Genomic DNA, 5,908 nt, shown 5'->3' on the forward strand with positions numbered 1-5,908 from the left:
CGAGGATACAAATTTCACGGACACCTCGGCCGAAAACGAAGCGAGTCAAAATCTCTTTTTGCCCGGGGAATTAATAATTACACGACACGAGGATAGGCATCATAAAGCAACAGGGAGGCAAGAAACAGGGAATAAATACGAGTTAACTCGATTCGTTGGCCGGCCATATACGGAGAAAACGAGCGAACGAATTATCGGTGGCTAACGACGCGGGATCGAGAGTTTTAAAAAGGCGGCCGTCGTCTCCTCCGGCTCTTCCCCATTCAAGAGGAAGCGAGCCAGACCCTGTCCGTCTGGTTCACCACCGGCTTCTTCTTCTTCTTCGCCTTCATTCATCAAACATCGTATTCCACCGGCGCATCGCCAACCCGGACATTATTCAGCCGCGTTTTTCGAAGATAATAGCTGCCTCTACAAATAAGATCGGAGTCGGAACTCGAGAAAACTCGTGGCGACTTGGAGAAGCGCGGTGGTTGCCTCGTACATTCCTAGAAAAGAGAGAATCTCGTAAACATTCCTCGTTTCTTCTGCACGAACACTCGAACACGTGAAAAGAAGTTTGTTATGCGCCTGTTTGTGGAAATTGGTGTCTCGCCGTTGAAAAGTTGCGGAAAAATATCGCCCAGAAACGAGGGACCATTATTCGAGACATTTGGAAACGATGGAAATAAGAAAATTGATTTCATATTTATAAAAGAGATAAAAATAGGATAAATAGGATAAAATGGCAAGATTAAAAAGAAATATAAACGAAAATTAGAAAAGGCGAAATGTGAAAATAATCGTATCCGATATTAATTCGAAAGTGGCGGAATTTAATACTCGTCACCCGAGTAAAAAAAACTGAAAGCGCGCAATTGCCAAAAACCCTGATATAATTGCATTGGGATAACATTGGGTTGGGTAAAAACAGTAAGAACCTGGTGAAAATCGTAAATAAGAAGAGAAGTCGGAACACGATGGATGCCGAAACGCAAAAACAAAGGAATTTATACGCAAGATATCGCGGCTTCTTGCCACTATAATCGTAAATAGAGGTTTATGTCTTCGGAGAGATACGCATGAGCATCGGTGGTATAATCTCATCGGTGAAGCGGGATAATGAAGAGTACAGCGGGGAGTAGAATTTTATTGGATCGTTAAAGGGAATGGTGATTCGCAACAATTTGCCCCGTTTAATCCCCGCGATAAGTGACTTTCTCTTCTTTTAAATCGAACCTAGTAATACGCGCCATCGATCGCAAATCTTCCCGACTGCTTAATGCCACGTGATACTATTCCAGCAATTCCGTTCGTTCCTTCGTTTATATTTCGATGATATACAACTGCGCATGCGCATACGTCTTGTTCCTTTTGCGTCCTGAGTGTTCCGATCAGTGAAAAAGTAAACTTGATTTTAAGGTATCGCTTTTTCTATAATTTTTACTTTTTCTATTTTTTGATAGTACTTGATCAATAGAAAATATTAAAATATGTTCCAATCTAAGAATTCATTGGTTTAAAATATTATACATAATTAAAATCTGGATCTCTTTTCGTACCTGCGTAACATACCTGCGTGTTTTAGGTTAGGTTAGGTTTCTGTATAATATTCGACGAATAAAGTATTTGGGTTTGAAAAAAAGCACAAAAATAAATTAGAAAAAAGTAATAAAATAGAAACTCAATCTTCACAAAAAAAAAAAAAAGGATATACAATCTGTATATTCTCTTCTCTTCCTGTACAAATTAATATTCAATACATCATATGAATATCAAAGTTCAAGAGGAACACTTTCTCTAAACATTTTTCCAATGAATCAAACGTCACGAGTCTCTCAACTTTTCCACGTAGATTTTACGACGTATCCGAGCTTTATCGTTGAGACGTATCTCTCAAACGATCGTAGATCGTTTACCGTGTTTCCAATAACGTGGCTCGTCTGTAATTCCACCCACGTGCTGCGTCATGTCCTGTGGTCCATTCATCAAACAGCGCGAGTACTTAAGTTTCGCTCGTAACCAAGGAAAGATAGACGCGTTTGCATCCCTCGACGTGGAAACAATATATGAATACGTACACGTACATGTGCAGCCCTTATTCCATATAAGACGAACCTTCTAGCCTTATGGACGAGAAAGAAAGGTCGAGATAGCAGCTCGATATAAAACGATCCGACCCACCATTTATTTATCCCCACTCCTCGCTCTTGTATGCGTGTTGTACAGGGTGATTCTGAGGAAATGGAAGGATTGGATTATCGTTCGAGGCAATACGTGGAAGAAATATTTGAATGAACCGGGTTTTAGACGATGATTGAATATTGTATAAGAAGAAATTCGATAATTCTCTATAGTTCATTAATATGATCCAACTCTTTATATGTTGCGAAATACATTCTTAATAATCAAATAATCTATATTTATTGCTTCTTCGAGATTATGCGTTGTAACAGAGTTATTTATTCCACAGGTAACTCCTTCGAACGATTAGGTTTGAAATTTATGGGATACGTGGAAGAAACGTTTATTCCATTTATGTGAACTCGTTTAAGTAAGTGAATTTAACGTAATTCATTTTATAGCTCAATTGAAAACTTAACTAAAATTCTATATTATTATTACAAAAATTTTTAATTTTTCAGGAATATAACTTATAAATATTTCTATTATAAACGAATCTTCGTTTAAAATTGGGAAAAATTGAACACCATCCAAGAACGATCCTGTATATATCCATATAGTTATTTATCGTTACAATGATATTATCTGGCTGGATACGATCTTGATTCACGAGTTCCTGTCTCTAGATTGTCACTGAGGATTGAGGAACTTCGGTTGTCACGTGGCTATTTCAACGTGGAAGTCATTGTTAAAGATGATCTCTAACAGAGATCACATACACATATCGTGATCGATCCTCCATTTACATTACACAGAGTTTCTCGCAAGAGGCCTATAATTGTCGTTGAAACGAGAGATTTTTCCTTCGATTGCGAAATAAAAAAATTCTTAAGATAATTAGAACGATTAGAAAGTCCATGATCTCGATATAGCGAATCGAAGAATAGCATAGGTTTCTCACTGCGATCGTTTCATTTGTAACGCCCTCGGTTCACGCTTAATTGCGTTTCGAGAATGAAGCGTTTAATTTGCATATGTCGCGATCTCGAGTGCGCTCACCACCAGAGTTAGACGTTGCACGCGAATAGAAAGTGATAATTTATGGTGATTGACCGTTTAGACTTTGAGGAAGAAAGTTATTAGTTGCGTTTGCTTATCTGGTGAAACACGATCGCCGGTTCAAACCGAGTTTCGAAGTTGTAAAGGGAAAGCGAAATAAAGTATCTGATCTTGTTTGTTCGCATTTTAGATGAAAAATTTTCGAAATTTTTTTAACGAAATATCGTACATTGTGTTGGTTATTTAGTTTTATCGAGTTTTATCTGATCTTTAAATAGATTGAAGTATGTGAATAATTTAAATTTTAAAAGAATAGAAGTTAACCATGAGAGATTTTCTCACCTTCTCTGACGACTATGCAAATTACTTGGTGGATTACCTAGAAAACAAATATTTTTTGTTGCAAATGTAAATCGAGATTTCGAAATATAGATCGATTCCACATTTCAACCATGATCGAAATTTATTCAAATTATGAAACTCAACAAAACTAAAAGAATTAATTATTCAAAATATGAAAATTATATTGATCTAATTTATTTGAAATTTAATCTTGAATATTTGACTCTAATCCTTACATAATTTAATACAAAATTACTATAAAATACATCAAATATCGTATCGATTAATTTCACGATTAGTACTATCGATATCTCGACTACGATCGAATCGTCGTGTCAACAATGGCGCATATAAATCTCAAGTGTACGATAGAGGGACACTGATGCAACACGGGATTGAAACGAGCGTATTGTTTCGACGAGGAACGCGCGCGCGCGTAACATCGATGCCCGACGATAGAAACAAAAGTAGAAGGTGGAGGCAGTCGGCGGCGACGTGTGTACGAGGAAAGCCGACCACATGAATGAACCTTCCATTCATGCGTGCCTCTAACCCCTTCCTACAACCCCCGTCGCACCGTCTATGGGATCTTGTCGGCTACCAACGACACGACTATGCGACACACACACAAGACGCATACATACGAACGTTGAGATACAAAGATGAAAAGAGAGAAAGAGAGAGACAGAGAGGGAGAGAAAGAGTGCACATGCGCACAAAACGAAGCGCCGCGACACACGTGACCGCCATTGTTGATCGCAAGGAAGAACCGGCAGCGCCAACCAGCCGCGTTATTCCTGGCTTTTTTGCAAGAACCAGGACACTGATAGCATACTCGTTCTTCAGTCTTTCTAAGTGGTACCCTCGAGAGGTATAATACCGGGACGAAGGCTCATTCATTCGTTCGGTCACGTAACCGAGATTAGGAGTGTTTGGCGCCGATGTTTTTAACGGCTAATGACGGTATATTCCTCGATCTTTCGACGAATGGAACACTTTCGAGAATCTTCGATCTGTAGTGAATTACAGAACAGATCAATCCAGGTTGTTTTTTGTAAAGTTCACATAGACGGGTTCTTAATTTGGATATAGAGAAAATTGGAATACATGATAAAACAAGTTTATTTCGTCGTTGGATGTAGTGTTCAAGTTTTGTACATTACTTAACCTAACATTCGAATTATTGAATCGAATAGAAGCAAAATATAACAGAAATAATATATTAAAATAGAATTGAAATAAGATATGAACTGAATTAAAAAATGTTTTGAACGGGAATGATGATATGATGAATTCATCAAATCAAATAAAATAACCAAAATTAAAATGAGAATCATGATAACTCGTACAAGCTCAGAACCATTACAACCGTAATGTCTACATCCATAAACCTTTATTTTCAACATCTCGAGTAATTATTCGTATTCATTTCTTAATTACTTCATCGTATTTCCATTACCGCTAAAATATGACAATAATTATGGCTATCTATCTTTCAGTTTTATTTCTTTTGTATTCAGACACCGAACCGTGTAAATTCAAGGAAACAAGAACAAAACGTCTTGTATCATAGATATCAGTAATGTATCCAGTAGTTCAAGTTTGTAAGTAGAACACAATAAAAACATGCATATTAGTTTTAAGTATTAAATTATAATTTATAAAATACATCATATATATTTAAATATAAATTTATAATAATACGAGAAAATTTAATTTTAGGTTAAAAAATATGCAAAATTGTATTCAAAACATGAAAGAAAAAGATGCTAAAAATTTGAGAATGAATTTCAAATTTTCATAAATAATCTATTATATTTTATATATACAAATTATTAAAATCATTATTTGAGTTAATCAAATTTCTCAGTAACATAGTGTTCTAATACTTTCGTGAGTTACTGTACGTTTCCTGGCTGATTCCAAGCACTCTGTAATATATGATAGGGCTTAACGAGTATCAACGTCGACCAGTTCCCAAGAAGTCGAGGCAGAAAAGTGTACGACTGTTGTCTCATTCATCGGCGACGAGGAAGAAGACCCTTGTCCCATTCATCGTAGTCCCGTCACGCTTGACGGGGACCTAGGTTAGCTGGATTTTAAGCGCGGCAAGAGCGCAAGAAGGCACCAATGGGGACCGTTCGAGTCCCGATGGGAGATGAAGAACACGTTTCTTCTTCCTCGTCAAAAGAGTAACAAGAATGTCATAAGCGGCCGGACGAAGAAGACACGGTGAATTGGTTGTCTGTGTAACGAGACCCCGACCACAATTACAGTACTAATGGAACCCACTACTTTATATGGTAAAATAAAATTACCGCTAATAACCTCGAATTAAAATATCATCGAATAACCGACCCGTGATATTAACCCTCTTTCTTTTTTTTTCATTTTTTTTTTTTTT

At 37.0% G+C, this 5,908-nt stretch overlaps 2 long non-coding RNA genes across 2 annotated transcripts in view; both read left to right on the forward strand.

The window, feature by feature from the left end:
- The first annotated feature begins 1,352 nt into the window (after window positions 1-1,352).
- On the forward strand, window positions 1,353-2,716 carry LOC116184881. The gene is made up of 3 exons (XR_004149535.1): window positions 1,353-1,384; window positions 2,453-2,533; window positions 2,625-2,716. It is a non-coding gene; the product is annotated as an uncharacterized LOC116184881 (long non-coding RNA).
- A 2,510-nt stretch (window positions 2,717-5,226) lies between these two features.
- Window positions 5,227-5,908, forward strand: part of LOC102676949 — a 1,021-nt gene continuing 339 nt past the window's right edge. The window contains exons 1-2 of the long non-coding RNA XR_421025.2: window positions 5,227-5,373; window positions 5,452-5,807. This is a non-coding gene — a long non-coding RNA (uncharacterized LOC102676949). The remainder of the gene's footprint in view (window positions 5,374-5,451; window positions 5,808-5,908) is intronic.

The sequence above is a fragment of the Apis dorsata genome, unplaced genomic scaffold (genome assembly GCF_000469605.1).
Source record: "Apis dorsata unplaced genomic scaffold, Apis dorsata 1.3 scaffold_74, whole genome shotgun sequence".
Classification (NCBI taxonomy): Eukaryota; Metazoa; Arthropoda; class Insecta; order Hymenoptera; family Apidae; genus Apis; species Apis dorsata.